Source organism: Aegilops tauschii, chromosome 1 (assembly GCF_002575655.3).
Source record: "Aegilops tauschii subsp. strangulata cultivar AL8/78 chromosome 1, Aet v6.0, whole genome shotgun sequence".
NCBI classification, from domain to species: domain Eukaryota; kingdom Viridiplantae; phylum Streptophyta; class Magnoliopsida; order Poales; family Poaceae; genus Aegilops; species Aegilops tauschii.
The window spans coordinates 455,272,226-455,298,159 of record NC_053035.3 but is presented as its reverse complement, the minus strand read 5'-3'; the positions used below and the strand labels follow the sequence as shown (position 1 = coordinate 455,298,159).

Sequence of the window (25,934 nt, the reverse complement as noted above, 5' to 3'; positions counted from 1 at the left end):
GCGCGCTGGTGCGCCAAAACCAGGGCGACGACATGGCCGCTGGCATGATCTATGCGCGCGCGGTCATGAAATGGGTCGGCGCGTTGGATGCACTGCCGACCTAAATCTAAAAGAAGACGGACGCCGGGCGGGCGGCCGACCCAAACGGACAAAAAGCAGACAAAAGCGCCGTCCGTTTGGGTCGGCCCGTTGGAGTTGCTCTAATATATGCAACATTGGAGGCGTCTTCAGTGTTTATGTACACTAATTTTCAGAGTAGCATTTTACTCGCATGTATCCCGTACTTGAAAATTCCGGGCAGCTACTCTAGCTCGACCAGGAGCACTGTGAGCAGTTTGTGAAAAATATGGAGCAGTTGGAATAGTGAGAAAGTGAGCAGTTTTCGTATACGTTGAGCCAAGAACAATATCATCTGGAGTGTGCTACTACATCCTTTCCGATTTTAAAGGCCCACGTATACATCGTTTAGTAGCGTGTCTTACGTGCAATACGCACCGCATGTCACTCAACATTCAACGACCGACGAGCTGTGTAGGTCTTGTGCCCAGCGTGCTGCAGAAGGCACCTGTTACCACCGGTTAATGTCTACCTCCGAGAGTACTACAAGACTAATCAACGCGGATGCATCTTGTACCAGTAGAAAGTAAACAAGGAAAAACAAAGCACAGAAAGGTCCGCTCGTCCCGCCCGCTCTCAGTTTAGACCACCTTGCATGCAGGGTACTATAGTATAAATAGAACCCAGCTAGCTACAGCATAAAATCCAAAGCGAGCAGCATGTACACAATGCAGCCGAACCTTGTTTCACGTCCGCCCATCACCGCCTCCTGCCGTCGGCTACGCACCGGCGCCGATGGAGGGAGGCTCCCCAGCTCCGGCCCCTACCGCGTGGCGGTTCCTCATTGCCGCCGGCCGGCGAACCTTGGCAGGATGAAGAAGCACGATTACCCGAAATCTTACCGGCTCGAGGACACTTGTTCCGTTACCACCCACAGATCACGTAGACTTGAAGAAGACGCTGCTACGGTTAACGCAGCAGACAAGCACACGAAGAGCACTAGTTACTTCTTAGTCCCTCCGTTCCAAAATAGATGACTCAACTTTATACTAACTTTAGTATTACCTTTGTACAAAGTTGAGTCATCTATTTTAAAACGTAGGGAGTACATATATATAGTGCAAGGGAGACCGGAGGGGAACTTTTGATCTATGGGACATATACACCCTATATGGAAAAAAATTAGTAATTCAACAAAAAGTAAAAAAAATCTAAAAATATTTTTGAAATAAACTTGACCTTACATTGTACTTGTGAGAAAATTTTCACAAAAAGAAAACCCCCCTTTGACTTCTTTTTAAAAAAGACAAAATTTTAGCCAAATTAGTGTGAATAGTGACCTATAATAGCAAATAAATTTTGTCTTTTTCGCTGTGAAGTCAACGCTGGTTGTTTTTTCTGGGAAATATATATACTAGTGCAAAAGTAAGTCATGTTTATTCTAAAAAATACTTCTGAACTATTTTGACTTTTTGCTTAATTATTAAAAAATCCCTATATAGGGTGTATATATAACCAGGAACCAAAGTGTATTTCCCGTCTCATTTCAATTCCATCATATATACTTCAATAATATGGATGTGTGTATATGTTTTTCTTATGGAGGTATATGTCTTCTTTATGTTTAGCTTACTAATTACGATATTATTATAGGAAGGACAAGTTTTTCGAAGTGGAGATGAGAGTCCGCGACGATGACCTTGACGAGTATGGCGTTGTCAACAACGCCGTCCACGCCAGTTACATCCATGACGGTATATATGCCTTACTACTAGATATACTTTTTTTTGCGGGTGACCTCTACTACTAGATATACTTCTACTCTTACGAACGTCGCATGATTTATTTTGTCTTTTTTTTACTAATTGATTTATTTTGTCTTAATGTGCACTGCAGCTCGTAACGTGCTGCTTGAAACCCTTGGTATTAGCATTCACTTCTGGACATCCACGGGGAACACGATGGCGCTTTCAGAACTGCACCTCAAGTACTTCACGCCTCTTAGGGTATTTTCCATCCGGCAACATAAACTTCACTTCTTCTCTTTTTCGACATTCAACATAAGATAACTTTACTTATTTGACCCCTTTGATATATTACAAGAAGTAAGTCACTCTATATATAACGCTTAAAAGAATCATACCATTTATTTCCAACCATTCTTTTATCCAAGTGTCACACCATATAGCACATATCAATCATACAAGAAAGTTCTCACCAACGCATACCATTATTGCATTCCAGAGTGGTGGCAGGTTCATCGTCAAGCTGAGGGTGGTGCAAATCAAAGGTGTGAGAATAATAGTCGACCATGTGATCGAGACGCTGCCCAATCGTAAGGTATAGGTATGTACATGTGTATACGCATGCACATGTACTGACCATATGCCTCTCGCCTTAGAGCATGTACAGTGATGCTATCTTAGAAGTGTCACACATAATAAATGGTGAGATGAAGAAAAAAAGAAATCATAAGAAAAAAAACTTGTCTTCTTTTATTTTAAAAATGGTCTCTTAGCATAATATGACTCATCCCGTTTTAAGGAATAGCTGATTGAAAATAAAGCTAAGAGAAGACCCTGTAGACATGTTTTTATAATCATTTTTAAATTACATGTAAAACTTAAGATGAGACTGTTTTATCAATCACATATCCATAATTTACACCCGCTCTTTGCTCTGGTCAGGTCGTTATGGAAGCCAGTGCAACCGCTGTTTGCCTCGACAAAAACCACCGTCCAACTCACGTATTCCCGGAGTTGGTGTCCAAGATACATCAGTTTTTTTCATGTGAAAATAACTCGAGCTAACCAAAGCAACATTTATGTTTACTTAGAAAACGGCCGGGTGGGTGACGGATGTGTCTATATATATATTAAATACTTGCCATTCAGCCATTGTATTTACAGCTGTGCTAAGGTGTATATGAGATGATATTTATTCACGAAAATGAAGTATTTTATCATGACAACCTGACTTCTACATCTAGATGATGTAAAAGTTCCGATTGCGCCTTTCAGGCACTTTTTGCCCTCCAACCTCGTCCATCAAATGTCTGTGGACCGGCTACACGTCCGAAGGCCCACAAACCGGTAGGAGGTTTGCGGGCCTCTGCCACTTAGGCGCCTGATTGCATGGACCCATAGATAACCATTTCTCTCCAAATGTTAGTCCGCTCTCCACGCCTCATTCATGCCGGTCTAGAGCGGACTTGATCGGTTACTGACGCATGCCGGCCGAACGGCGCAACATTCACACTGGTGCTGCGGTTGAAGCGCCTGCTCCGGCCCGCCGCTTGTGCCTTGTGCACTCAGCTCTCCCCGTTGCGTTAATGCCGGCTCAGAGCGGGCGCGACTGGACTGGGCAACGGGACGATATCCTACTGCATTGAAGTCAGTTGCCCATATGTCCGCCTACCCAGCAATGAAGATGCGCGGAGGCTGAGAAACCCACTCCGGGGACCCGCATTCAAACTAATGCATGGGCTGGCCGGCGATCGATATATAAAGCATGAACGGGCACGGCAGAAACCGCACCTCCTCCGCTTCCCGCCTCCATTCAGGCCCGCCGATGCAATGACCGCGAGCTACTCCATGTGGTGGAAGAGCCTCCCGTTGCGAAGCTGGCATGAGATCATGGGCCTCATCCACGACTGGCAGGCCCGGCACGCAGAACACACGGAAGCGGGACTGCCTCTGAGCTCACCGAAGGCGAGCTCGGAGGACGAACACCAAATGATAGAGGAGGCATCCGACAATGAGCCCAAGCCAGTGCCCGCTCCTGCGCTGGTCGCGAGCTTCACCATGGCGCTAGCGCACTTCGACACGGTCATGGTGGAGGATGAGCAGCCGGAGCAGCAGGAAGAGCTGTTGGTCTCCTCATTATGGATACTGCAGGAGGAGAAGTGCTACAGTCTAGAGCTCCTTGAGCAGCACCTGCTCGCGGAGGGCTAGATTGTCGGTGAGAAGTAGAGCGAGTAGGCCGTCGCCGCCATGGTCGTAGATGATTGGGGCTTTGTCGATGAGCAGCGGGTGTTGTACGAGTCCATGTGCATCACTCGTGCCATCCGCCGCGAGCGATGGAGGCTCCACGTCATGGAGGCGGAGCATGACGTCCTGTTCGAGTAGATCATGGCGGAGGCGGCAGGCGATCGCGGACGGGAACGCTGCCGACACTAGTAGCTCCGCATCTTTCAAGCTGGGCCTGAACGATCATGTGGATCATCGACATCACCTCCACCGGCGAAGTCGGCGGTGGACTCTGATGAGGGAGAGTAGGACATGGGACACGAACGTGTGCACAACTGGCGAAGAGCAGGACGTGCCCATGGCCGGCAAAGTGTAGACTAGGGTCAATGACTTTTGCTATGTAAAAAAACTACTATTAATGAAAATGATGTGTCCACTTTTATTTGATGCGGCAGGTTGGATGGTCGGCTCCGCTAGCAGTGCCGATCCTGAGATTTCGGCGCCCATGGTGAAAATAGAACTCGATGCCCCTTAATATAAACACTACAAAAATAAACAATATTTGTATATATGAAACCGAGATAGAAAAATTTAAACACATACATTTTCTGGAATCGCACCGTCGTGCTAATCATTGGGCACACAAGAGATGAATCGTAGGGTTACAACATTAAGGGTATCTCCAAAGCGGTACCTCAAAGCGCCCCTAAAGGTTCGGATCATGTGGTCGGGACACTTTTGTCATTCAATGCACTCCATTAAACTTTCGTGGACCACTCCACATGTCTATTTTCCCCCAAATCGGAAGCAAACTTGGGAGGGCTTTGAGGGAGTCTGGACACCACGCGGAGGTTGGTCTAGTGTCAATTGTTCCACATGTCCTCACAGTACGTGTGCTTTGTCCTCTAGGTCCGCCTGGCCAATCTCTGTTGTCTGAATTTAATGCCTATTTAAGGGACATGGTTGGATGGCTGGCTTCCGTATCCTGTGTGTGGACGCGTTCGGACGTGGTCCACAGACAAATTGTGTGTTCGTTTTAAGGGATATTGTTGGAGATGCCCTAATGCTGCTGAACAGTGGTGATGCATGATGAACACTTAAGACAGGGCCACTTGCTTAACAATCCCGATATAAGTATGGCACATATTAAATTTGTTCATGAAATACCAATGCTAACCCAACTATTTAGATTGAGTACTCTACAGCAAATTAAGATTTAGCACTCCAAGTTCACGCGGTGAAAGAACTTCAACAATTGCATCGTTTCTTTTCATTTTGTTGTAGCATGGCTGAGCTGTTTCTTGAATAACTGATCAATAAAACATCCCAGTTTATGCCTAACCATCTAATGAAACTCAAAATTATCAATCTTCACACAATATATGTTCTCCAATTGAAAATAACTTATACGAGTCTAAGGTGTTTTCCTTGGTTTTTAACTACACCAGGGCAACAGCGCAAACCTTGTTTGGTTTCGCTCTATGGGTCTGTTTGGTTGACGTCCTCGAGCTGATGCCTGAAAAGATCGAGTGCCGGGACTAGGCCTGAATGTCAGTTGTTTTCTCCTGGCCAGGCGATGCTTGTTTGGTTCCTGTCCAAGCCTCGGGTGTTAAAATATATTAAACCAGGCTACCGTTTGCCTGTACCTTTTGCTATTTTAAATTGGACAAGAGGATTAACATGCCAGGCACGTCTCAGGCACTTCCAGGCGTCTGGTTCGGGTCGCCTGGACCAGGCTAACGACACGCTCAGGTTTTACCGGCCAGGCTACTATCGAATCTTCAGGACATGAACCAAGCAAAGTATAGGCAACTCTTAGGCAAGCACCAGGCGAGGCAGTTTTGCTCCAGGGCAACAACCAAACAGGCCCTATATACACCGAGCAGAACCACCGACGTGTAACTTTTTACCGCTGGCCAGGGCGCATATGGGAGAAGTGATTGCAGTTTTGGCTGGCCGGGACGCATATGGGAGAAGAACTAGAAGACCTAGATATAGATTTTGGGGAACGGGACGAGAAAGAATCGAGCGCGAGCGCGGCTCTCGACGCTCCCTTGCGAGGCCATCTTCGTCTTCCCAAAAACTCGTACAAAAAGGAGATGTGTTAATGTAAATGAGAGAATGAATCAAACTTTGTTTATATTGATCAAAGGATTCAGATATCAGATTTGCTGTGAAATAGTTATCTCACATCTAACTTTCTAACCATAAGATTTAGTCATCAAGATTAGTATTGTTTGGTTTTTTTATCTTTGGTGTTTTTTAGCATTTTCTCCTTGGTGTTGTTCTGTGTGTGGTCGCTGTTTCTTTTTCTTTTTTCACAGCACCCCTCATGCGTTGCCACTGTGTGGGTTATGGCCACATGAATATATTTTTTTCTTTTTTTGTTTCTTTTTCTTTTTACTTATTCTTCATTTTTTCATTTGTTTGTTTTTCATTTTTCCTTTCTCTTTTTCATTTTTTAAATTCATGATTGTTTTTATCACTGTTAGTTGACTGTCCACCATCAAATAGGGGTTGTCTTTTTTCTTGTGCCAGTTGCAAGTCTACCTCAACTTGTAACTAAGGTCTGACCTTCTTTTGTCACAATTTGTAATTTCATCATTGACTCACAATTGGGCTTTGACATTTTTTTTGTCTCAGTTGTAAGTCCACCTTCGACTCGTAACTGAGGCCTGAAACTTCTTTTTATTCCAGTAAGTCCACCCTCGACTCATAACTAAGGCCTGACTTTTTTTTGTTCCAATTGCAAATTCACTGTTGACTCGCAACTGGAGTCTAATCTTTTTTAATCCCAATTGCAAGTCCACGCTCGACTCGCAACTAGGGCTCGGTTTTTTTGTCCCAGTTGCAAATCCATCATCGACTAACAACTGGGACCCAACTTTTTCCCCTGTTGATAGTCCAACCTCGACTCACTACTAGGCTTAACTTTTTTTTGTCTCAGTTGCAAGTCTACCACCGACTCGTAATTGGACCCAACCTTTTTTGTCCTAATTGCAAGTCCACCCTTGACTCGCAACTGGAGACCGACCCTTTTTATCTCAGTTGCAAGTCCACCCTCGATTCGCAACTGGGCCCAAAACATTTGTCGTCCTAGTTGCAGGTGCACCCTCGACTCGCAACTCGGGCACGACCTTATTTTGTCCCAGTTACAAGTCCACCCTTGAATCGCAACTAGGCTCTACCTTTTTTGTCCCAATTGCAAGTCCACCCTCGACTCGCAAGTGAGGCCTAACCTTTTTTTCTAGTTGCAAGTCCACATCGACTCGGAATTGGGGCCTGGCCTTTTTATCTCAGTTGCAATCACACCCTCAACTCACAACTGGGGTCTGACCTTCTTTTTGTCCCATTTGCAAGTCCATCCTCGACTCCTAGCTGGGATCAACCTTTTGCATGTCCACCCTGAAGGAAATATGCCCTAGAGGCAATAATAAAGTTGTTATTTATATTTCCTTATATCATGATAAATGTCTATTATTCATGCTAGAATTGTATTAACCAGAAACTTGATACATGTGTGGACACATAGACAAAACACAGTGTCCCTAGTAAGCCTATACTAGACTAGCTCGTTGATCAAAGATGGTTAAGTTTCCCAACCATACACATGCGTTGTCATTTGATGAACGGGATCACATCATTAGAAGAATGATGTGATGGACAAGACCCATCCGTTAGCTTAGCATAATGATCGTTAAGTTTTATTGCTATTGCTTTCTTCATAACTTATACATATTTCTTTGTCTATGAGATTATGCAACTCCCGGATACCTGAGAAATGCCTTGTGTGCTATCAAACATCACAACGTAACTGGGTGATTATAAATATGCTCTACAGGTATCTCCGAAGGTGTTTGTTGGGTTGCCATAGATCGAGATTAGGATTTGTCACTCCGAGTATCGGAGAGGTATCTCTGGGCCCTCTCAGTAATGCACATCATGATAAGCCTTGCAAGCAATGTGACTAATGAGTTAGTTACGGGATGATGCATTACGGAACGAGTAAAGAGACTTGCCGGTAACGAGATTGAACTATGTATGAAGATACCGACGATCGAATCTCGGGCAAGTAACATACCGATGACAAAAGGAATGACGTATGTTGTCATTGCGGTTTGACCGACAAAGATCTTCGTAGAATATGTAGGAACCAATATGAGCATCCAGGTTCCGCTATTGGTAATTTATCTGAGATGTGTCTCGGTCATGTCTACATAGTTCTCGAACCCGTAGGGTCCGCACGCTTAACGTTCGATGATGATTTGTATTATGAGTTATGTGTTTTGGTGACCGAAGATTGTTCGGAGTCCCGGATGAGGTCACAGACATGACGAGGAGTCTCGAAATGGCTGAGAGGTAAAGATTGATATATTGAACGATAGTATTCGGACACCAGAATGGTCCGGAGTGTTTCAGGTATTTATTGGATTACCGGGAGGTTATCGGAACCCACCGGGGGAAGTAATGGGCCACATGGGCCATAGGGGAGAGGCAAGGCAGCCCACAAGGGGGTGGCGCCCCTCCCCCTCCCATGGGGAGTCCAAATTGAACAAGGGGAGTGTGACGCCCATGATTCAATCGTACACTAATCATACACGCAAATGTGTACGATCAAGATCAGGGACTCACAGGAAGATATCACAACACAACTCTAGACACAAATTAAAATAATACAAGCCTTATATTACAAGCCAGGGGCCTCGAGAGCTCGAATACATCAGCTCGAAAACACAAGAGTCAGCGGAAGCAACAATATCTGAGTACATACATAAGTTAGACAAGATAGCCTTAAGAAGGCTAGCACAAAAGCAACATCGATCGAAAAGGCAAGGCCTTCTGCCTGGCAGGCCCGACCCATAGGCCGGGCAAACGGGGCGCCCGCCCTGGGCCTCCAGAAGGGAGGGGCCCCAGCCCTGCTAGTATTTCCTCTATGTAGTACGTACTAAGCCCAACAAAAACAACGAGAGACTCAGCATCTTCCCGTCGTCCCGTGCTCCTCGACTCCTCCTCATCCCCAAATCCCAGACCCCCATAACTGCGCTGCCGTCCCCATGCGTCACGCCGTCTCCGATTCCAAGGTCGCCGCTGGCCATTAATGGCGACTATAAAGGCGCAAATCTGCTCCCCAATTGGCTCTCCATCCTTTCCCGATGTTCTGCTCGTTGCCCGTCAGTTAGACATTGGAGAGATAGTACATGTTCTTCTCTTCCTGCCCCTAATCCCGTTCATCCTCGATTAAATAGCTTTGCCCTCTGAGAGATTCCACATCTACCTGCCCTGCTCCCCCGCATAGGTCTTCTTCTGCAGTTCGGCTCTTTGGTGGATCCAAGTGTGGTGGAGAACTGGGGAAGGGGGATTATTCAGTTCATGGTGTCGTCTTCTCGATCGTGTTGACTACTGCAACCTGCGGATCTGCTGATCTGGCCACCTACATCCACATCAATCCACATTAAGGTGCTTTTGTTCCCTGTTTTAATCATTTTATGTTTCTTGTTCCCGTTTGGTGACATGTCCTCTAGAAAGTATTTATCCGGTAGTAACAAAAGGAAGAGAAAAAATCAAATAGATGTAGAGGTAAAATCCATAAAAGGATCACTTGACAAAATTTTCACAACTAGTAGTTCTCCTAGAGATCCCCTGGAATTGGCCATAGTATGTGTTGAAGAACAACCAACTGAGAATACTTATGCTACTGATCATGATATGAACGAGGATAATAATAATTCCAGTCAGCATGAAAACGTAACTCATTCGCCAAATTTTGAATCACCGAGTGTCGATAAACAACAGCCATTCACTGTTGATATTTGATCCACGGCACTAGGATAATCTGGATGATAAGGCTAGAGATATTTTAGTTGAGAAGGGTCCTATAAGAAATGTTGATATTGTGTTCCCTCCAGATAGTAATTCTAGTCGTTTTTCACAAACTTATTATTCCAGAAAATTGAGCCCATGATAGGAATTTGATGGTAACACAAAACATCTTAGTAGCAACCAGTTTTCACATGAATTTTTGTTTTGCAAAACATAATGAAGTCTCCATTCATATTTAGGAATGCAAGCTTTTGCGGAACTACATCATTTCATTACTATCATGGTGTGTAGTTCACTTGATCGATATAAATAAATTGTAATGTCAGTTTTAGAGTCAAAATTAAGATCATCGGGATATGCTATGTACTGGATATTCCTTTCCTTTTGAAATAGAAAATATTTTGATTTTTAAGTAAACAAGGGCCCCTTATTTCTGTCTTGCCCCTGGGCCCCATGTATGTATGGGCCGGCGCTGCTGCCTGGGAGCCTCCTAACTACTCCTGGTCGTCGGCGGCCTCCACGTAGTAGTAGGCATCGGCAGTGGCATCTGGCTCCTGGGCTCCGACATCTGGTCGCATCAACCGGAAAGAAGAAGAAAGGGGGAAAAGGGGGAGCAAAGCAACCGTGAGTACTCATCCAAAGTACTCGCAAGCAAGGATCTACACTACATATGCATCGGTATCAATGAAATGGGCTGTATCTATGGACTGGACTGCAGAATGCCAGAAGAGAAGGGGAAAATCCTAGCCTATCAAAGACTAGCATCTTCAAGCAGCTCCAAGCATCTTGCAGCATCAGAAGAGATAAGAGTAGCATAAAGTAAAGTAGTAGAAGTGTTATCAACCTCAGCCAGAGATCCTTTCTCGACTCCCTGCGAGAAAGCAATCCCAGAGCCATACTATCCAGTTATCACCTCAAGTATCCAGTTCTAGTTGTATCGATCGGGATACAACTCCAAGTGTCTGTTACCGTGGGACAGGCTATCGATAGATGTTTTCTTCCCTGCAGGGGTGCACCAACTTACCCACCACGCCCGATTAACTCCGGCCGGACGAACTTTCCTGGGTCATGCCCGGCCTCGGCCAAACAATACGCCACAACCCGACCTAGGCTTAATAGAGAGGCCAGCACGTCGGACTAAACCAATGCCCCCAGGGGTCATGGGCCATCACCCCGGGAACTCTTGCACGTTGCGAACGCGGCCGGTGAGCAGACCTCCTTAAAAAAGGCAGGTGCTTACCAGTCCAACTCGGTGCGCGCCGCTCAGTCGCTGACGTCTATTAAGCTTCGGCTGATGCATACGACGCAGAACGCCCATACTATGCCCACGTGATGGTTAGTGCTATTAGGCCAGAGGCCCCTTGGATCAAATATCCAAACCGTTAGTGTGTTGGTAGTGCGGTCACGAGCAGAGACTCACGAAAGATGTGACCCCGTCGCCCCGTCTCGAGGACTTGCGGCAAGGGCTAAGAATGCCCGGCCACGCCTCGTATTCAACTCTCGGGTACCCTCCAGGTCAACCCGTCTCCACATCACTCGCGGGTACCCCTCAGGGTCGACCCACCTTTCCAAGTAACAGTTGTAAAGTCCAAGTATCCGTGTGTCCAAACACCAAGGGGAAACTCCGAGGAACCACCCTCAGTGTATTCCACTCGATGTAATCATCAAGGTGAACGTAAGAGGAACCACCCTCAAGGTTCACACTTGAGGGGTTGCACGACAGAGTCGTGTCGGAAGTGGTTAAGGAGGAAATCACCCTCGATGACCACGACCAAATAGCTACACTACAGAGATCTCATCAGGAGTGATGTATGAGGTTCCACCCTCGGCACTCGATGGTAACTCTGCAGAGTCGAGCAACAAAAGGGGCGTGATGTGATGTGAGGTGTCGGGCTCTGGTCGTCGATCACGTTGATCGAGTCGTCGATGATGAAGCAGGGGCAACAAGGACCAGGTGGGGGTCACTGATGGATCACTAACCAACCTATACTAAGAAGTTTAGGATAAGCAGGTAGGTAACAATAAGCAGGTTACAAAAGCAGGCTATGCATCAGAATAGGAGCCAACAATAACAGTAGCAAAATCTAATGCAAGCATGAGAGAATGGAATGGCGATATCGGGATGATCAAAGGGGGGCTTGCCTAGAAGCTCTGCTATAAAGGAAGAAGGGTCGTCGGAGACGTAGTCGATCACAGTGGCGTCGGCAGTGGTCTCGGGGTCTATCGGAGAGAAGAGGGGGAAGAAAGAATAAATATAAAGCAAACAAAGCATCATAAGGCATAACATGGTAATACGCGGTGTTAGGGGTGAACGGCTACACGACATAGGTGAAGGGGGAATTCAACCGGGAATGTTTTCCCGGTTCCGGACATGTGTCACACAGATGACCGGAGGAGGAATGTTCCATGTTCAGATGGTTAGAGGCATCTGACAGGTAAACGGACCGCGTATCCGGATTCGTCTCGTTTTTCTGAGCAACTTTTATGTAGAAAACATTTTCATCTGAGCTACGGTTTATTTTCTATGAATTTCTAAAGTTTAAAACATTTTCTGAATTTCTGAACTTATTTTAATTCGAATTAAATACAGAATATACCTTCTATACCCACTATGGGCTAGCCACAGTGGATGATAGGTGGGGTCGGGGGCCCAGTTGACTGGGTCAACTGCAGAGTCAGCAGGTCAACAGAGTCAATGTTTGACTGGGTCAAAAGGTGAAGTGGGGCCTAGGTGTCATAGACACAACTCGTATTAGAATTACTAACACACATGCCCGTGCGTTGCAACGGGATAGTAAACTCACATGCCTCTAGCTCAATATAAGAATGGATCAAAACCCCTGCATGTCCGTATTCTCTAGTTCAACGTGGCACTCATTAATTAAGGTCACACCAATATATTCTCTTTTATTGGCATGCGCCCACAATTTCTTTCAATTCTAATTAAGCAGCATATTATCTTTTATTGGCACATGGAAGCACCACCATCAATAATTTATGGTGTCCCTTACTCTGTACAAGCCGACTTAGCTCGATGTACCGGATGCGGAGCAGGCCCAGTATGGGAGTGATCGAACTCACGACCTCAAAGACCCGACCACATATTGCTAGCCGCTCAAACAAACGCGTCCTGCTAACCAATGTCAGCGTGAATATTTAAGAATATAATGCAATGTCAGATTCAAACATTTTTATTTATTTTTGTGAACGTTTCAAAAACTAATAACTATGAACTGCCAAATATACTTGGCAACGTGAACAACTTTCCAAATTACGAGCAGTTTTTTTAAAATTCCATACATTTAAAAAAACACGAACAAAAAATTTGAACAAAACATTTGTTAGCAGCTTTTTGAAAATTCCATACATTAAAAAAAAACACGAACAAAAAATTTGAACAGAACATTTGTTGAAATTCGCAAACATTTCTTAAAAGTATGAACATTTTATAAAAAGATGAATATTCTGAATTTGTGAACAATTTTTGGAAATGGGAACATGTTTTGAACATTTTTTTTAGAAAATATGTCTTTTAATGCAAAATTTATTTTCAATTTTTGAATATATCAATAAAACAAGAATATTTTTCAAATTTGTAACATTTTTAAAATCTTGAACAAATTTGAAAAAAACCCAAACATTTTCCAAAAAATGTTAATAATTTGTTAATTCTGAAAAAAATCGGAATGAGAAAATATTTAAACTGGATTTTTTTTTGAAATAGGAACGCAATTTTGGAATTCAAAACATGAACTACCGAATATACTTGTCAGCGTGAACAATTTTCCAAATTCCGAACAGTTTTTTGAAAAATCCATACATTTTTGGACAAAGCAGGAATAAACAATTTGAACGGAACATTTCAAGAAATTCACAAAAAATTCTTAAAAACATTAACGTTTTATCAAATACGAACATTTTTTAAGTTGAGAACAATTTTGAAAAATGGGAACATTTTCTGAAAATTCAGAAGAATTTTAGACAATGTGTTCCTGTAATGAAAACATTTGTTTCAATTTTTTAACAAACCATTAGAACCAGAATATTTATCAAATTTGGAACAATTTTTAAAAATACAAACATTTTTTGAACATGGAAATAATTTTTTAAATTTGAATAAATTTGGCATGACAAAAATAAAATCAAATTCCAAACATTTTGTAATTCGTAAGTGTTTACGACATTTGAATAAAAATTGAAATTATGAAAAATTTATAAATCTCAAATTTCAGAAAAATGTAAAAAATAGACTTGGAATTGGAAAAAAGTGAAAATAAAAAGAAAAAATGAAATAGGACGCGGAAAATAATGGGCCGCCGAGTCTTGGGCGCTCCATGCGTAGCTCAAACTATTTTCTGCATTGTGCGGGAAATAGGATTTTTGTATTGCTGCGTGGGTAGGAAAACATGGGCTGATTTTACTGGGCCATAGCGCGCGCGGCCCACTATGAAATTCTGCAGAAAACGTTTTTCCTTTGCACAAACGGACGTACAAATGTTTAGTACCACCTCAGCTAGAAAAAATATATTTTAACGGTGAACGGATGAAAAAATCGCAGAAACGCACCTTGCTTTATTAGTAGGGGTATATAATTATTTTTACCACTTATCTAAATAAAACTAAATTAGCTAAAGCAACAGGGGGGTTGGGCTAAATTAATTAGGCCTGCCTAATTTAACTCGGCCCAGGGCCCCTGTGGCAGCGGCACAAGGCTAGCTGAGGCCACGTCCGTTCTTGGGCGCGCACGGACGCACTCCGGCGCCGGCGGCCTCGGCCACAGCTAGCGGCAGGGCAGCTAGGCGAGCGTAGCCCGGGGCGCGCACGGGGAGGCGCCGTCGCGCGTGTGTGCAGGCGACGCAGGCGTGGGCGGAGACGTCCACGACCATGGGGGCGGCTGGCAGTGGTGACGGCAGGCGGGGCGAGGCCAAGATGCAGGGCGCGGGGGCAAGGCGAGCGGCAGGAACAAGTACGCAGCGGCAGCAACAACCAACAACGACGGCGACAGAAGCAACTAACAGCTGCGGCGGCGCCGTAAGCAATAGCAGGCAGGCAGGGCTTGGGGTTCGCGGCGCGGAAAGAGGGCGCGCGGGCGAGGGCAGCAGCAGGACGCATCAGCAGAGCAGCAGCTAAGCAGTCGCAGCAGAGTAGCAGCGGTGACAAGCATGAGCAGCAGCTCGTACACGGGAGGGAAAATATATAATAGAACACCTGCACCGAGGCCCTCTCTATCTAGCCATCCATTCTTCGCATCGCGATTCATGCAAATCGATTTCTCTTTTTTGTTTCTCTTACATAAAACATGTTTTGAAGTTCAAACTTTTGCAGCGTGGCAAAGCTTTCTATCTAGAATCTAGGATAAATCTTTCAGAATTTTTTGTCAAACATAAATATACAAAAAATGATTTTTTTAAAGTTCTGAAAGATTTATCCTAGATTCTAGATAGAAAGCTTTGCCACGCTGCAAAGGTTTGAATTTCAAGACATCTTTTATGTGAGAGAAACAAAAAAGAGAAAATTTCATATGGAAAGTTAGTTGTGTTGCACAGATCTTAAAGCAATATTGGACAGCCAGGATACCAGGGCCGGGTGCAGGTGTTCTAAAAATCCACGTCCTACACGGGAGAAAAGCTCCAGCCGAGCTCGGTACACTAAGAACAACGACGTAAAAGGGCACGGATCGAAGGGGAAAACGAAGGGAATCGGCAGAGGAGCTCACTTCGAAGCTCGTAGAAGTGGTTTGGAGGCGCGGGGATGGCCGGACGCGTCGCGCTCGTGGACGAGATGTGGCGGCCGTGGCGAAGAAGATCGCGCGATGGCGAGGCAGCAGGTCGTCTGAGCTCCAACCGATAGGCGAGGGCGACGGAGACGACGATGGCGGAGCTCCTGGACGTCTTGGCACGACGAAGGGAGGCCGGTGGCCGCGGGATCGATGACGATGACGACGAGCGCGAGCTCGGCCTCTTCCAGGTCGTCGAATATGAGCGAGGGTGAGGGGGGATTTGGGGACTAGGGTTACCAGGGAGAGAGAGAGAGAGGGGGCTCGGGGCGTCAAGTAGGCACCGGATAGTGGCGGATGGCCGCCCCGTGGCCGATCTGAGCCGTGGACGTCGCCTGGGCGTCCACCGAGCTCTGATGAACAGAGGTAGGGGAAAACCCCAGATGGGCTGGGCCGTGGCACTGTAGAACTAGAGGCCCAGCCCCACAGTAGCGTTTAGGCCTTTTCTATCTCTTCTTTTCTATTTTAGCTTTTATTTATTAACAGAGAGAGAAAGGGAATTATTTGGTCAACTATCTCACTTAGGAAAAATTTGGGAGGTGTCCCATTAAATCCCTGGTGATTATAGACAGTGCCATAAATATTTAGGAGACCAGAAGAATTCATTTGGTATTTTTCATAAATACGATAGCATTGAAAAATGCTGAATTGGTGCTGTTATAATTGCTAATGCTCATCTTTGCACAAAAGTGATGTTGTGTTCCTTAACAAATAATTGTTATGGAATTTTTGACAAATGATGAACATTTTTCCAGTAACTTTTGAGCAACTTCAAACTTCACTTGAATTTGAATTGACTGGAATTTTCAAATGGGATATTGAACAAAGGTGATTAAGCACTGTTTGGAAAAATGATTAGATTAATCGCAGAGGTTACTGTAGCATGACACTGGGGGTGTTACAGGGAGGGGGCGCGGCCCCCCTTTCCTTCTCCCTCTCCCTCTCCGCCCCCCTTTCCCCCTCCGATAAAAGGAAGGGGGCGAATAGGACTAGGAGTCCAAGTGGGATTCCCCCCACTTGGCGCGCCCCCTAAGCCGGCCTCCTCCCCTCTCCCTCCTTTATATACGGGGCAGGGGGCACCTCTAAGTAACATCAATTGTTCTTAGTCGTGTGTGGTGCCCCCCTCCACCGTTTACTCCTCCGGTCATATTGTCATAGTGCTTAGGCGAAGCCCTGCGCGGATCACTGCACCATCACCGTCACCACGCCGTCGTGCTGATGAAACTCTCCCTCGACACTTATCAAGAGTTCGAGGCACGTCATCGAGCTGAACGTGTGCAGAACTCAGATGTGTCATACGTTCGATACTTGATCGGTTGAATCGAGAAGACGTTCGACTACATCAACCGCTTTAAACTAATGCTTCCGCTTTCGGTCTACGAGGGTACGTGGACACACTCTCCCCCTCTCGTTACTATGCATCTCCTAGATAGATCTTGCATGATCGTAGGATTTTTTTTGAAATTGCATGCTACGTTCCCCAACAGTGGCATCCGAGCCAGGTCTATGCGTAGATGATATGCATGAGTAGAACACAAAGAGTTGTGGGCGATCATAGTCATACTGCTTGCCACCAACGTCTTATTTTGATTCGGCGGTATTGTTGGATGAAGCGGCCCGGACCAACCTTACATGACCACGTTCATGAGACCGGTTCCACCGACAGACATGCAACTTCTTTTGCATAAAGGTGGCTGGCGGGTGTCTGTTTCTCCAACTTCAGTTGAATCGAATTTTACTGCGGACGGTCCTTGTTGAAGGTTAAAACAACAAACTTGACGAAACATCATTGTGGTTTTGATGCGTAGGTAAGAACGGTTCTTACTAGAAGCCCATAGCAGCCACGTAAAACTTGCAACAACAAAGTAGAGGATGTCTAACTTGTTTTTGCAGGGCATATTGTGATGTGATATGGTCAAGACAGGATGTGATGTACGTTGTTGTATGAGATGATCATGTTTTGTAACAGTTATCGGCAACTGGCAGGAGCCTTATGGTTGTCACTTTATTGTATGAAATGCAAACGCCATGTAATTGCTTTACTTTATCACTATGCGTTAGCGATAGTTGTAGAAGCAATAGTTGGTGAGACGACCATGACGCTACGATGGAGATCAAGGTGTCAAGCCGGTGACAATGGAGATCGTGACAGTGCTTTGGAGATGGAGATCAAAGGCACAAGATGATGATGGCCATATCATGTCACATATTTTGATTGCATGTGATGTTTATCTTTTATGCATCTTATTTTGCTTAGTACGGCGGTAGCATTATAAGATGATCGCTCACTAAAATTTCAAGGTATAAGTGTTCTCCCTGAGTATGCACTGTTGCAATAGTTCATCGTTTTGAGACACCACATGATTATCGGGTGTGATAAGCTCTACGTTCACATACAACGGGTGCAAAATAGTTTTGCACATGCGGAATACTCGGGTTAAACTTGACGAGCCTAGCATGTACAGACATGGCCTCGGAACACTGGAGACCGAAAGGTCGAACGTGAATCATATAGTAGATATGATCAACATAGAGATGTTCACCATTGAAAACTACTCCATCTCACGTGATGATCGGACATGGTTTAGTTGATATGGATTACGTGATCATTTAGATGACTCGAGGGATGTCTATCTAAGTGGGAGTTCTTAAGTAATATGATTAATTGAACTTAATTTATCATGAACTTAGTCTTGATAGTATTTGCATATCTATGTTATAGATCAATAGCTTGCGATGTAGCTCCTCTTTTATTTTTTATATGTTCCTAGAGAAAAATAAGTTGAAAGATGATAGCAGCAATGATGCGAACTGGGTCCATGATCTAAGGATTATCCTCATGGTTGCACAGAAGAATTATGTCCTTGATGCACCGCTAGGTGATGGACCTATTGCAGGAGCAGATGCAGATGTTATGAATGGTTGGCAAGCTCGGTATGATGACTACTTGATAGTTTAGTGCGCCCTGCTTCACGGCTTAGAACCGGGACTTCAAAAATGTTTTGAACGCCACGGAGCATATAAGATGTTCCAAGAGCTGAAATTTCTATTTCAGACTCATGCCCAAGTCGAGAGGTATGAGACCTCTGACAAGTACTTTGCCCACAAGATGGAGGAGAATAGCTCAACCAGTGAGCATGTGCTCGGAATGTTTGAGTACTACAATCGCTTGAATCAAGTGGGAGTTAATCTTCCAGATAAGATAGTGATCGACAGAGTTCTCTAGTCACTATCACCAAGTTACTGGAACTTCATGATGAACTATAATATGCAAGGGATGATGAAAACGATTCCCGAGCTCTTCGCGATGCTAAAATCGGAGAAGGTAGAAATCAAGAAAGAGCATCAAGTGTTGATGGTTAACAAGACCACTAGTTTCAAGAAAAGGGGCAAAGGAAAAGAAAGGGAACTTCAAGAAAGAATGGCAAGCAAGTTGCCACTCCCGTGAAGAAACCCAAAGCTAGACCTAAGCCTGAATCTGAGTGCTTCTACTGCAAAGGGAATGGTCACTAGAAGCGGGACTACCCCAAATACTTGGCGGATAAGAAGGATGGCAAAGTGAACAAAGGTATATTTGATATACATGCTATTGATGTGTACTTTACTAGTGTTCATAGTAACCCCAGGGTATTTGATACCGGTTCATTTGCTAAGATTAGTAACTCGAAACAGGAATTGCAAAATGAACAGAGACTAGTTAAGGGCGAGGTGAGGATATGTGTTGGAAGTGATTCCAAAGGTTGATAAGATCACCATCGTACACTCCCTCTACCTTCGAGATTAGTGTTGGACCAAAATAAATGTTATTTTGTGTTTGCGTTGAGCATGAATATGATTGGGTCATGTTTATTGCGATACGGTTATTCATGTAAGTCAGAGAATAATTGTTGTTCTGTTTACATGAATAAAACCTTCTATGGTCATACACCCAATGTAAATGGTTTATTGAATCTCGATCGTAGTGATACACATATTCATAATATTGATGCTAAAAGATGCAAAGTTGATAATGATAGTGCAACATATTTGTGGCACTGCCGTTTAGGTCATATTTGTGTAAAGCGCATGAAGAAACTCCATACGGATAGATTTTTGGAATCACTTGATTATGAATCATTTGATACTTGCGAACCATGCCTCATGGGCAAGATGACTGAAACTCCATTCTCCGGAACAATAGAGCGAGCCATTGACTTATTGGAAATAATACATACTGATGTATGCGGTTCGATGAGTGTTGAGGCTCGCGGCAGGTGTCGTTATTTTCCGACCTTCACAGATGATTTGAGAAGATATGGGTATATCTACTTGATGAAACACAAGTTTGAAACATTTGAAAAGTTCAAAGAATTTCAGAGTGAAGTGAAGAATCATCGTAACAAGAAAATAAAGTTTCTACGATCTGATCGCGGAGGCGAATATTTGAGTTACGAGTTTGGCTTTCATTTAAAACAATGTGGAATAGTTTCACAACTCACGCCACCTGGAACACCACAGCATAATGATGTGTCTGAATGTCGTAACCATACTTTATTAGATATGGTGCGATCTATATATCTCTTACCAATTTACCACTATCGTTTTGGGGTTATGCATTAGAGAAAGCTGCATTCATGTTAAATAGGGCACCGTCTAAAATCCGTTGAGACGACACCGTATGAACTATGGTTTAGCAAGAAACCTAAGTTGTCGTTTCTTATAGTTTGGGGTTGCGATGCTTATGTGAAATAGTTTCAGCTTGATAAGCTCGAACCCAAATCGGAGAAGTGCATCTTCATAGGATACCCAAAATAAACTGTTGGGTACACCTTCTATCACAGATCCGAAGGCAAGATCTCTGTTGCTAAGAATGGATCCTTTCTAGAGAAGGAGTTTCTCTCGAAAGAAGTGAGTGGGAGGAAAGTAGAACTTGATGAGGTAATTGTACATTCTCTCGAATTGGAAAGTAGCTCATCACAGAAAACCGTTCCCATGATGCCTGCACCAACTAGTGAGGAAGCTAATGATAATGATCATGAAACTTTAGATCAAGTTACTACCGAACCTCCTAGGTCAACCAGTTTCCGCACCAGAGTGGTACGATAATCCTATTCTGGAAGTCATGTTACTAGACCATGACGAACCTACGAACTATGAGGAAGCAATGATGAGCCCAGATTTTGATAAATGGCTTGAGGACATGAAATCTGAGATAGGATCCATGTATGAGAACAAAGTATGGACTTTGATTGACTTGCCTGATGATCGGCGAGCCATTGAGAATAAATGGATCTTCAAGAGGAAGACGGACGCTGATAGTAGTGTTACTATCTATAAAGCTCGAATTGTCGCAAAAGGTTTTCAACAAGTTCAAGGTGTTGACTACGATGAGATTTTCTCACTCGTATCGATGCTTAAAGTCTGCCCGAATCATGTTAGCAATTCCCGCATTTTATGAAATCTGGCAAATGAATGTCAAAACTGCATTCCTTAATGGATTTATTAAAGAAGAGTTGTATATGATGCAACCAGAAGGTTTTCTCAATCCTAATGGTGCTAACAAAGTGTGCAAGCTCCAGCGATCCATCTATGGACTGGTGCAAGCATCTCAGAGTTGGAATATACGCTTTGATGAGTTGATCAAAGCATATAATTTTATACAGACTTGCGGTGAATCCTGTATTTACAACAAAGTGAGTGGGAGCACTATAGCCTTTCTGATAAGTATATGTGAATGACATATTGTTGATCAGAAATGATGTAGAATTTTTTGGAAAGCATAAAGGAGTGTTTGAATGGAGTTTTTCAAAGAAAGACCTCGGTGAAGCTACTTACATATTGGGCATCAAAATCTATAAAGATAGATCAAGATGTTTGATAAGACTTTCGATGTGTACATACCTTGATAAAATTTTGAAAAAGTTCAAAATGGATCATTAGAAGAAGGAGTTCTTGCCTGAGTTGTAAGGTATGAAGTTGAGTAAGACTCAAAACCCGACCACGACAGAAGATAGAGAGAGAATGAAAGTCATTCCCTATGCCTCAGTGTGACGCCCCCGATTTGACCGTACACTAATCATGCACGCAAATGTGTACGATCACGGACTCACGGGAAGATATCACAACACAACTCTACAACATAAATAAGTCATACAAGCATTATAATACAAGCCAGGGGCCTCGAGGGCTCGAATACAAGTGCTCGATCATAGACGAGTCAGCGGAAGCAACAATATCTGAGTACAGACATAAGTTAAACAAGTTTGCCTTAAGAAGGCTAGCACAAAAGTAGCAACGATCGAAAAGGCAAGGCCTCCTGCCTGGGACCTCCTAACTACTCCTGGTCGTCGTCGGCGGCCTGCACGTAGTAGTAGGCACCTCCAGTGTCGTAGGTGTCGTCGTCGACGGTGGCGTCTGGCTCCTGAACTCCAACATCTGATTGCGACAATCCGGTATAGAAAGGGGAAAAGAGGGAGAAAAGCAACCGTGAGTACTCATCCAAAGTACTCGCAAGCAAGGAGCTATACTACATATGCATGGGAATATGTGTAAAGGGGCATATCAGTGGACTGAACTGCAGAATGCCAGAATAAGAGGGGGATAGCTAGTCCTGTCGAAGACTACGCTTCTGGACATCTCCATCTTGCAGCATGTAGGAGAGAGTAGATTGAAGTCCTCCAAGTAGCATCGCATAGCATAATCCTACCCGGCAATCCCCTCCTCGTCGCCCTGTTAGAGAGCGATCACCGGGTTGTGTCTGGCACTTGGAAGGGTGTATTTTATTCAGTATCCAGTTCTAGTTGTCATAAGCTCAAGGTACAACTCCGGGTCGTCCTTTTACCGAGGGACGCGGCTATTCGAATAGATAAACTTCCCTGCAGGGGTGCACCACATAACCCAACACGCTCGATCCCATTTGGCCGGACACACTTTTCTGGGTCTTGCCCGGCCTCTTAAGATCAACACGTCGCAGCCCCACCTAGGCTCAACAGAGAGGTCAGCACGCCGGTCTAAACCTATGCGCGCAGGGGTCTGGGCCCATCGCCCTATGCACACCTGCACGTTGCGAACGCGGCCGCGAGCAGACCTAGCAACCCACACAATCACGGCGGTTACGTCAAAGCGGTCCAACACGGCGCGCGCCACTCAGTCGCTGACGTCAAAAGAGCTTCGGCTGATACCACGACGTCGGGATACCCATAACTACTCCCACGTAGATGGTTAGTGCGTATAGACCAAATGGCCAGACTCAGATCAAATACCAAGATCTCGTTAAGCGTGTTAAGTATCCGCGAACGCCGACCAGGGCCAGGCCCACCTCTCACCTAGGCGGTCTCAACCTGCCCTGTCGCTCCGCCACAAAGATCCACTTGCGGGTACTCCTACGAGCCGACCCGACTTTAGTCATCACATGTGTCATGTATATAGTATATAGGTATATACCCGTGGTCACCGCCCAGGTGATCACGGCCCGATAGTATAGCACAGCAGACGGACAAGAATGTAGGGCCACTGATGAAAATCTAGCATCCTATACTAAGCATGTAGGATTGCAGGTAAAGGTAACAACAGTAGTAGCAAGGATAGGCTATGCATCAGAATAGGATATCGAAAAGCAGTAACATGCTACACTACTCTAATGCAAGCAGTAGAGAGTAGAGTAGGCGATATCTAGTGATCAAGGGGGGGGGGGCTTGCCTGGTTGCTCTGGCAAGTAGGAGGGGTCGTCGACTCCGTAGTCGAACTGGGCAGCAGCGGTGTCGGTCTCGTAGTCTACCGGAGAGAAGAGGGGGAAGAAACAATAAATACAATGCAAACATAAGCATGACGATGCGTGACATGTCAATGAGCGGTGCTAGGGGTGTCCTAACGCGACAGTAGGTGGTACCGGTGAAGGGGGAGGACATCCGGGAGGTATTCCCGATGTTTCGCGTTTTCGGACAGTCGGACCGGAGGGGGAAAGTTGCTAGTTCGATAGGTTAGGGAGGTGTGGTGGACGAACGGACTGCGTATCCGGATTCGTCTCGTCGTTCTGAGCAACTTTCATATAGAAAACATTTTCATCCGGGTTACGGTTTAAAAGATATGAATTTTCAAAGTTTATTTGAATTTCTGGAATTATTTAATTAACAGAAAAAGGGATATGACGTCAGCATGACGTATGAGTGACGTCAGCGGTCAACAGTCCGGGTTGACTGGTCAAACTGACAAGGGGGACCCACCTGTCATAGACAGTGGGTTAACAGAGGATTAACTAATTAGTTTTTTAGTTAATTAACTACTAGGCCCACCTGTCAGTGAGAGATTATTTAAACTAATTATTTTTATTTATAAAACATTTTCTTTTCTTTCTTTTTTTTATATTTTTGCGGCGGGGCCCGCATGTCAGTGACTGGGCCTGCCCAGTCAGCAGTTGACTGGGTCAACCCAGTCAACTGGGGCCCGTGGGGGCCACTGGCAGTGACCAGGGGTGGCCCCAGGCCGGCCACGTCGGCGGCCGGCGCCGGCGCAACGCCGGCGACCAAAACGCACGGCGGCGCACGCGGGAGGGGCGCGGGTTTCACCCACAGTGGGTTTGCGGGGGCGGGGCTGGGCGCGTTCGACGCGGCTCGACGTCGCGCGTCCAACGGCGGTGGTCGGAGGGGCTGGAACGGCCGGGGACGACCGCTACGAGCTCGCCGGCGGCGAGGAGCTACGGGTGCCCGACGGAAACATAGCTACGGCGAGCTATCGAGAAAGCGGAGGGGCTGGGGGGCATCTACAAACGGCGAGGAGTGCAACGGGCTTGACCCCGTTACCATTTGGTCACCGGAGACCCGCCGGCGGCGAGCTTCGCGGCGCGGCGTTCGGGCGCGCGTGGGGGAGCAGCTACGGAGCGCGGGCGAGCTAGCGGAGAGGGGGAGGAGGTAGAGGAGCTCACCGCGCGGCGCAAGAAAGGCCCGTGGGTGGCTTAGTAGCAGCAGGTCGTCGCCGGGGAAGAAGGGGGTCGCCGGCGTCCGAGGTTGAAGGCGAGCTCGGGGAGGCCGTTGCAGTGGCTCCGAGCTTCGACGGAGAGGCGGAGGGGGTGTAGTCGAGGGCGGCGACGTCGTACGACACGACGAGGTGGCGAGTGGGGCACGGTGGCCGCGTGAACGATGGGAACGGCGGCGAGCGCGTCGGGCGTGGGGAAGAGGAGAGCGGCGCGGATCCGGGGGAGGGAAGAGGGAGGCGCGGGGGCCGAGAGGGAGAGCGGGGTGAGTGGGAGAGAGGCTCGAGGAGGCGCGGGGGCTGGCGCCCTTATCCCCTCCGGCGTCGGTGCCGGCGAGGGGGTCGGGCGGCAGCGCGCCCCTGTTCCGACCCGGTCGAGGGAACAGGAAGGGGACGCGGGGGGGGGGGGGGAGGTGGGCTGGGCCGGGGTCGCGGCTGCGGGTGGCGGCCCAGCTTGGGCCGGGGTTCGGTGCAGATGGGCCACGGGTCCAGTGGGGGGGAGGCCTGCTCCTTTTTTTCTTTTTCTCTGACTGTTTTCTATTTTCTGTTTTCTTTTTATTTGTTTATTTCCTTTTCTGTTTTATTTCATTTAAAAGTATTTAGACATTTTATAAAAATGTGTTTTCTCCACCATAATTACCAGTGTATTATTTAGCACCCACTGAACATTTTTGTTTGAATTTTTGAAAACTTCTATTTTCCACTTTAATTATATTTGAAGTTTGAACTAGGAGTTTGAAAAGGAAGGTGATCCAAATGTGATCAAGCCCTGTTTAGCACATGACTAGCTTAATCACAGGGGGTTACTGTAGCATGATTCTCAGGGTGTTACAAATCTCCTCCACTACAAGAAATCTCGTCCCGAGATTTAGGAGGTAGAAGGGAACAGTGCGGGGTATTCTTCGCGCAGAGGATCCTCTCGTTCCCAAGTGGCCTCATCTTCAGAATGGTGCGACCACTGGACTTTGAGAAACTTGATCGCCTTCTGACGTGTGCGGCGTTCAGCTTGGTCGAGAATGCGGACCGGATGCTCCTTATAGGAGAGGTCTTGCTGCAATTCGAGCACTTCATGATCCACAGCTCGGATTGGATCCTTGAAGCGACGGCGGAGCTGTGACACATGGAACACATTGTGAACCTGAGAAAGGTTCGGCGGTAGTTCCAGTTGGTATGCCACTTTTCCACGCCTTTCGAGAATAGTGAATGGGCCAATATAGCGAGGAGCCAGCTTGCCCTTGATCCCGAAGCGGTGAGCACCCTTCATAGGTGTGACTCGAAGATAAGCCTTTTCACCAGGTTGATAGACCATGTCTTTATGATGACGGTCATACTGACTCTTCTAACGTGACTGAGCAGTCTTGAGATTC

The 25,934-nt window shown here is 45.8% G+C and overlaps 1 non-coding gene across 1 annotated transcript; it reads left to right on the top strand.

Annotated features, from left to right (window-relative positions):
- The first annotated feature begins 1,492 nt into the window (after positions 1–1,492).
- On the top strand, positions 1,493–2,937 carry LOC109756771 (uncharacterized). The gene is made up of 3 exons (XR_012205820.1): positions 1,493–1,811; positions 1,954–2,397; positions 2,745–2,937. It is a non-coding gene; the product is annotated as an uncharacterized protein (transcript).
- Positions 2,938–25,934: the final 22,997 nt, after the last annotated feature.